The 8,305-nt window shown below is 32.6% G+C and overlaps 1 long non-coding RNA gene across 1 annotated transcript; it reads right to left on the bottom strand.

Annotated features, from left to right (window-relative positions):
• Positions 1-474: 474 nt before the first annotated feature.
• LOC142850739 (uncharacterized) lies at positions 475-8,029 on the bottom strand. Its single transcript, XR_012910713.1, has 4 exons — positions 7,959-8,029; positions 3,382-3,444; positions 1,375-1,482; positions 475-574 (listed from the first exon to the last, which is right to left on the bottom strand). It is a non-coding gene; the product is annotated as an uncharacterized LOC142850739 (long non-coding RNA).
• Between the last annotated feature and the right edge of the window lie 276 nt (positions 8,030-8,305).

Genomic DNA, 8,305 nt, shown 5'->3' with positions numbered 1-8,305 from the left:
GTCCACCATATGCCAGACTTTCTTTAACTGCTTTATGTGGATGGAACAAAAGGAGAATAAAATCATCGAGCTGGATGTCACAAAAGGCATGTGTTTCCATTCATAAAGTATTTCTCTAACCCACACAAGCTATCCTTTGTCATCTGGATCTGCCCCATTTTGAAATTATTTTCTGCTGTTAATGAGAAGTGACTACAATTTGATTAATCTCAAACATGTGTCACACATAAACAACGTAGAGGGCTGAATTCAATTATTATCCTCTTAGACTGTACATGATGTTCATAGGAAGAACCACATAGATTGTTAAAGAAACATGAAGTCCCATCTCATTACAGCAAGGATATCCTTAATACAACATCTTCCAGTTCAGTTGAAGTGTTAAATTCACAGAATAACCTACTACTGCCAGTTCCCAAGATGGAAATGTTTAAATGAAGTGAGAGTCTCATTTCTGGGATCTATCTCTCCACCCTAAAAATTCTCTTGGTCCTGTACCTGTTTTGTTTAACTCTTTCCACCAAAGCCACTTAATTTCAGAAAGTTGACAGTAGACAAATACATGTTGACCGAGCTAAGAAAGGGAAAGTTTCAATTAACAAGAGGAAACATCTCTTTTGCTTAATTCAAATTATTCATCATCATTCTTAATTCATCATCTCTATTTTAGGTTATATACTAAAACATTCATTTTTCAAAGTGCTAATTAAATTTCCACAAATGTAGTAAGCCTCTAACCACATTATAGGAAGAAAACTTATATGATAAAGTAGATGTGATTTAAGAAACAATGATCCCATTTAGGTATTTCTGTCCAACTTTCTTACAAAAAAAAAGTGTTTTTCTTTCTTATTACACAGCCTGCAGTAATAAGTGAAATATAATCCTAATTAATTTCCCCCCCAGCTGTATATAAATCAATAGCTGCAGCATCCCAAAGGAAATGCACACTGCATGGTCCTGCAAATTCCTAATGAATGCAAATAGAATGACCTTTTCCTGACAACTATGAATACTGTTTCACAATTTTACCATTAAAATAGCTGCTATCAGCAATTCATTCAGTAAACAGCAAGCAAACAATAGTTGTAAATAACTATTCATTACAGTAAAACAAAATGAAAAATCTCGTTTGAAGTTATGCAACTTTTAAGCTTTGAGCCTGATTTTTTTAAATTTTATTTTTATATAAAAATTCAGTCACCAATGTGTCCAATCTCCATTCTACTTTAATTGTCTCTGTTCTAGAAGAAAATGGGTTTATGTAATTCTATGGTAGGTCATTTAAAAAAGGATTTGACTTAGACATGTTATCATAAATGAAGTAGATCAATGAGCAGCTTTATAAAGCTCTAATCACACCATTGAACTTACCAGAAAACTGTGATTATATCCCATAGGAAACATCCTTACGTAAACAAATGTATGGAAAATCATATTGCCATAACATAATGCCATCTGTGTGATGAACTTGTAGAGAAACTGAAACATAAAAACAGACTCCTTAAGGTTGACATCTATGGAAACTTGAGGAAAAGTCCAGATTAAATTATATTCTTGCCCATTTTGACTACTGGATTACCTAACTCTAAAGTATAATAAACATACAAGCATGTGTATAGACTGATATTTTTTCTCTCAATATTTCAATAAATTCATGATAATTTCTCATTAAGTAAAAGGAATTATAAAACAAAGCTTAGAAGAATTTTCAAATGTAAAACCAAATTATTCTGGTCATAGATTTATGACTAGAAAACTCTTCTGAGTTCCTACGATCCCAATGTAGTTAGTCACTAGTGATGGAGGAAAGTCATTGGTTAAAAAATAAAGAAATTGCCTTGGCCCATTTTATTGGTTAGAACATAGGTGGGTGGAGTAAACGGAACAGAATGCTGGGAGGAAGAGGAAGTGAGCTCAGAGAGGCCATGCTTCCCTCTCCCTGGCAGACGCATGCGATGAAGCAAGCCGCCAGGTCAGACATGCTGAATCTTTCCCGGTAAGACCGGTGCTACACAGTTTATTAGAGATGGATTGATCGGGATATCAGAATTAGCCAGTAAGGGCTAGAGCTAATGGGCCAAGCAGTGTTTAAAAGAATACAGTTTGTGTATTGCTATTTTGGGTAAAGCTAGCCTGTGATGGGTGGCCGGGTGCCAGGAACATAGCCCCGCCGCTCCTATTACTACATGCTAGGATACAAGCACTGTTAGTAAAGTAAGACTATCCAAAATGCCAGCAAGTTTCCAAAGAGTCTCTGGAAGTCTTCCATCATATGAAATTCACAAGAACACTTCTGTTTTGTAAATCATTTTACACCTCTAAGTTGTACTGTCATCTACCACACAATAATTATTTGACATCCTAACTGGTTATTAATGAGTTTATATAAGATCCCTTTATAGAGAAGTATTACCTTGCTTCAAAAGTTATCGCACAACTATTTTAGTGTAAAATGAACTTTCTACACTTTCAAAAGCTATAATTATTTCAAACCTATTCAAATAACTTTTAGAATCAATTCTAAAAGTATTTCTGCACTTTGTTTAACAACATCACCCATAAAGAACAGTTTTTAACTCCACTAAACATTCTATAGTTGAGAACATCTCCAATGCTTGTACTCTCACACCTGCGATGCCTTCGTGTTCAAAATGAATCCCTGCTACATCTCACTCAATATTGATCTGCAAAGCATTTCTCCCAATCCTTTTCCCAGTGTGGTCACTGAACGGTATCAGAGTTCAATAGGAAGATCAGCTGCTCATCCGCTTTTTACTAAAGCAATTTGTATTATGGATTTATTTTAGCAGTCTACAGTGGCAGCTGCTGTTTTTACTATTTAAATGCTTTGATTATTTGACCTCACTTACTTTATCTTTCTAAGTGCTTTGCATGGGCTTCAACATTTGATCAATAAGTGGGGATTCCTCTACAGGGTTATATTGAAATCAAGCTCAATTCAGGGTTCCTGTGTCCTAAGTTTATTATTGATTTGTCTTATTGTGTTTTTATTTTGAAAAGTTTAAAACTTAATTATGCAAGCAAATTTCCGTTTGAAAAGTCATGCAATTAATTAAACTAACTCTGACTTTTATATACCAATTTCTTCATTGTATTTACTCAAAAGAAATAATTTCTAGAGAATATTGCACTGTAAAAATATTTAGTTTATTATATAAGAACAAGATAATCATATGTAAGGAATGGGAATGCTGTAATGTTCTATGGTATTGATAATAACTGAAACTTAAAGGACTACTTTTATGTATAGAATTTGAATTTCATGACATGTTCTACATCATGATTTCATATTTATCTTTGCAGTATTATGACATATCTGTGATGATATTTGACATCTGGTTGTCTTTACCCACTTACTTTGAGCTAGTCATTCCAAAGAATCCACCAAGTGCATTACAGCACTAAGTTATGTAGTATTAACTGTAATGAAGCAGAAAAAATTTTGGTAAACTAAGGAAAACCATTTAAAATATTAAAATGTGATGCTTAAGTATTATTTAATTACTTTAGAACAAACTAATGAGTCAATTAAAAAAATTTTAAAACATTATCAATTATTAAAATTATCAATAGATGTGTCTTTGAAAATAATTATGAAATAGGTGACGAGACTGAAGATCATAAAATATATTTGAGAATGAGGAAAAGTTTTATTCAAGCAAAGGTGATGTTTCACTCTTTAATTTGGACTGCATAAGAAGTTATTCATTTTGCATGCTTTGAATACTTTTTAAATCATATCAATGAATGTTTAGAGCCAAATTATATATTCTTTATCAATCCTATTAAAATAAAAATATATCCCCAAATTAGCTAAAACAAAGAAATTTCAGAGTACGTCTGTTGTACTAAACTGTTCAATTTGCTGTTGCCTTTTATTGTGATTCTATCATGTTTGAAGTCTTTAAGTTCATCTAAAAACTTGAAATATTGAAAGTTTACCTTTTCACTATCTTTCCTAAGTAGTGAGATTTTCAAATTTAAAAATGTAGATATTAATAAAAAGAGTGTTGTGTATTGAATAAAAAGAGAGTATTTCACAAATCCAAATAAATGTTCAATATCTATCCTCAATCTTATATAAAATCACTTTGAAACATTTTCCAAATATGAGAATTTGATAGGAACTAAGCAGTTTGCTTCAGAGATCACAAATGAAAAATAACAAGAATATGAGGTAAACAAACAAATAACTAAATTCCCAATATTTGCAAATGTTCATCTGTGAGAATAGAACATTTTCTGGATAAATACAAAGCAAACATTCTGAACTGCAGGAGGGTTACATTCATATCACAATTTTGGAAATACTGGTCAAATTGGGTGGTTCAAGAACTCTCCTTTTAAACCATGCTATACACTATTTAACAACAATTTTTCTTCTTCTTATAATGAATAACATGTCATGCATACATGAATACAAACAAAGCTAACAGCAAACAATTAATTTTCACAAGTACATGCACAAATTTAAGGTAGAAAATTTAGAATTCTTAAGTAAGAGAAGAGTGAGCAAAAAAAAAAGTTTAATTATCAACCATTTTCTCTAAAGACATTTCCAAAAAGCTGCTCTAACAGCTTCCTTTTAAGGTGTGTTGGAGAGGAGTACTTGGGAGAAATCATTTTCTAAAAGTTATGCATTTCTGCAGAATACAGCCCTAGCAGTGCATACTCATACTTTTCCCTCACGTGGGTAAACGTTAAGGGAAAAGAATCCAAGTTTCATGATACAACAACACAAAGCTGAGAAGTGAAAATTAGGTTGCAGTGAAGTCCTGGAAATATGACTGTAAAAGTTAATCAATAAAATGTCTATTTCTGTCTATTCACCGGAGGCCCCAGCTGCATAGCTTCACTCAATCGATACTACAAATTATTACGATTTCCAGCTTCCCACTGGACATTCAGAACAAATCTTTCAAGTGTAACAGGCTTATACCAAGTGCATGGTGTGTGTTCTCTATATTTACTTCAAAAGGAGTAGAAGAGAAAGGGAATCCTTCCTGGATGGTCTATATGGATTCAACTTTTTTTTGCCTTCAAAAGCTTAGGGTCATTTTTTATTGCTTTAAAATTTAAATTACCAAGGTTTTGCATGCATCTTTTTTCCAGCTTATTTTGCATTTAGCAATGCATTAGTTAACCTAGAAATGCATTTTGGTAGTATGGCAGCCAGGCTGTTTGGTAATAAAGGAATTAGCTGTCAAAAACTTTCCCAGATGCAAGATGGGTATTAAGAAGATAAATATGAAATCTTGACATTGTCTGTGCTTCAAAATATAAATTCTTATTATTGTATTTTATGACTTGTTAAAAACACTTAAAATCAAGTTTCATGTTCCATCCCCTCTTTAATAAACAATAATAAACCCATAAATTCAGAAGTGATTGTATTATTTGAAGAAATAATACTCTCAAGCTCTGTTTTCAAGTGAGATCCTTTGAACTCAGCCCTTGTCTCCTTTGCAGAAATGAGTCATGTGCTTAGCTAAATTTTTTTATCTTTGTTTTACCTGAATTACCTGGTAAAGATTCACTATTCTTCAGAAAAGGAATTGCTATGTTAAATGAACTCATTAAAATGCTTGAATGCCTAAGTGACTGAGTTTATCCTTCTGCTGACAGGAAGACAGTACAACGTCTGGTGCCAATGGAGCCAAACCTGTGGTTAATTCCCTCAGCTCCTGCCACCTGTAGATCAAGTTGGCAAAATCAGAGAAACCTAATTCTCTACTGACTTGTCCCCGGGGCTATGTTTGTTTGGTATTAAAATTTGGGACATGGTTTTTACACATAGACACCTTCATTAAACATGAATACATACTTTGTAATGTGAACTACAATTTTCATTGTTATTGTTTAGTTGCTAGTTTTCAGAAAAAGGAGTTAGGTATGAGGAAGTACACCTAGTGCTGTAGCCCCAGCACTAGGGAAACTGAGGAAGAAGAAACACAAATCCAAAGGCCATCCTGAGCTACAATACAAGATATGTCTCTAAATAAAGTAAAAAGAGTAAAATAAAAATAACAAAACAAAAGTGAGCTTCATTTCTTTATGAAAATACCAAAATACAGATGACAGTTGTCAGGTTTGAAATTTTCCTTGTAACATGGTATAATTTGACTCTGAAAAATATTTAGTTATTCATCAATGAAATGTTTTAAAAGGAATCACTATACTACTTTTATTTCTTATCTAATAATTATAAACAACACAAGAGTTTCATATAAAAAGAAAGAATCCTTTGGTTAATTTTATATCAGCTGACTTGTACAATTAAACAGAGAACCTTAGGCTAAGCAAAGAGAACTTTACCTTGGCCATTCACTATACTTAAATCAGATGAATCATTTTCCATTTATTTTCCTGTGAAATCTAAGTGAATCTTTATAGCCTGAAATTTTGACCTGTTATTGGGTTGTTTTGTTTGTTTGTTTTAATGTGATCTCTACTTTTTTGAAATTATAAGTTTCACTTTTTTAATATTAAGCTCATATAAACATCACTGTCATCCTCTCCCATGTTTTCTGTTTTCTAAGATATCCATATATCATTTTCTTAATATAATGTATTTTTAAAGGATCATAATATTTATAACATTTGCCTATTACTTTATTATTTGCAATGATACTTGTCTAGCACACCTCTTTTCCTTAGTACCACCTCTACTTTCTTATCATTTGTAAACTTTACTTTGTATCAATACTGATATCTGAAACATTAATGGAAACAGGATTCATTAGAGAGTTTCATTTTACTTAGAGATATTAAAAATGTTGATCTACATTGTGGAATTATTTCTTTTAATTTTAGTTTTTGAAAGTACTAAACCTTTGTATAGATAAACAAAAATAAAGTCATTATGTTAAAATTTTATTTTAACAATATTAGTCCGATTTATCAGTAAGTTGAAAATGCTATATATTGATATGGGGTACATTAAGTGAGTTTGTGAACTGACTTCCAAGGATCGGTTAATATCAAATACACATTTCAGTTTGGCCTCAGGACTGTGTTTAATGATGAATGAAAGAAAAAAAAAATGGTTGAAAAATGTGTATTTTATCTAACTGTGACTATTCAATATAATCCAGCTTCGGTTACCAAAGTATAATAGTATAATACTTGAGAGAGAGGCAGGGAAGAAAGGAGAGAATTTATGTAGATTATGACATTTTCATTATGATTTTTAAATAACGAAATACAATCAAGAAAAGGAAAAGACAGAACACAAAATCAGGAAATACGTCAAAATATTCTGTGACATTTATTTGAAAAATAAATGATAAAATCAGAACTTCTATAACCTATTTTAGACATGCTTTTTAAATAAATGTTTAGCTGATTAGAACAAGAATTAATCCTCAAAACGTTTTTCTAAGAACAGTTTTTGTGACTGCTTCAAAGCCTGCCCAGACGTTCTATTTCTTTTCTTCATAGTCCTTCCAATGCTTCAAATGTCTGTGCCCAAATTCTGCTCTAGATGTCCCCTGATTTAATCGCCATTTGCTTAGAGCAGCTACTTTAATAAAAAAAGAAAGGCAAACAGAGCCATATGTAACCTTTGGTCTCTAAAATCTGTAAGATGAGACGGCCCCTGGCAGGTAGGTGCTGTGGAGACACAGCCCATCTCTCCTCCGCTCCCACCTTGGCCATATCTGTGAACGTTAACAAGAAAGTTGACTGCCACACCATAGATCAGAAACTGAAAGGGGGCATTTCCAGTTTTCATTATGTGCCATAATAGTTAAGAAATAAGGCAAATTTCATGTTTTTCTACTCTGTAACCAACACCATATTGACTAAGGTAGCAAATATGCTCAAAGCCATTTGCAAGACACAGAGTAAAATTAAGCATTTAAACGAACGTTAAAGATTTGACTTGATTTCAGCCTGTAAAGTCAAACTTTGTGAAATACTGAAAAACAACTCACTTGCAGTCATTTGATTCTTCTGCAGAAGCCATAATTCCCTCTGTCACTGTCTTCAGCTCGGCCTGGGGTTTTCTACTGTTCTGTTCTTGGCGGACTCTTGTTCGCCCAGCCGCTCTTGAGCAGCTTTCAAGCTGGATTCCATTAGAAGAAGTTTTTCATCTTGACTGGCAAGTTCTCGTGCTGAAAGATAAAACAAGAACACTGGTTAAACACACACACACAGAAAGAGAGAGAGAGAGAGAGAGAAACTTTGTTTTGTTTTACCCTTTTAATGTTTAAATTTAATGCAATATAACTTTGAGAGAGATTTAAACAATTTCTTGTCAAATTGCAAGCGCTTACAAGTT

This window comes from Microtus pennsylvanicus, chromosome 5 (genome assembly GCF_037038515.1).
Source record: "Microtus pennsylvanicus isolate mMicPen1 chromosome 5, mMicPen1.hap1, whole genome shotgun sequence".
Taxonomy (NCBI): Eukaryota; Metazoa; Chordata; class Mammalia; order Rodentia; family Cricetidae; genus Microtus; species Microtus pennsylvanicus.
This window is presented reverse-complemented; position numbering and strand designations above follow the sequence as displayed.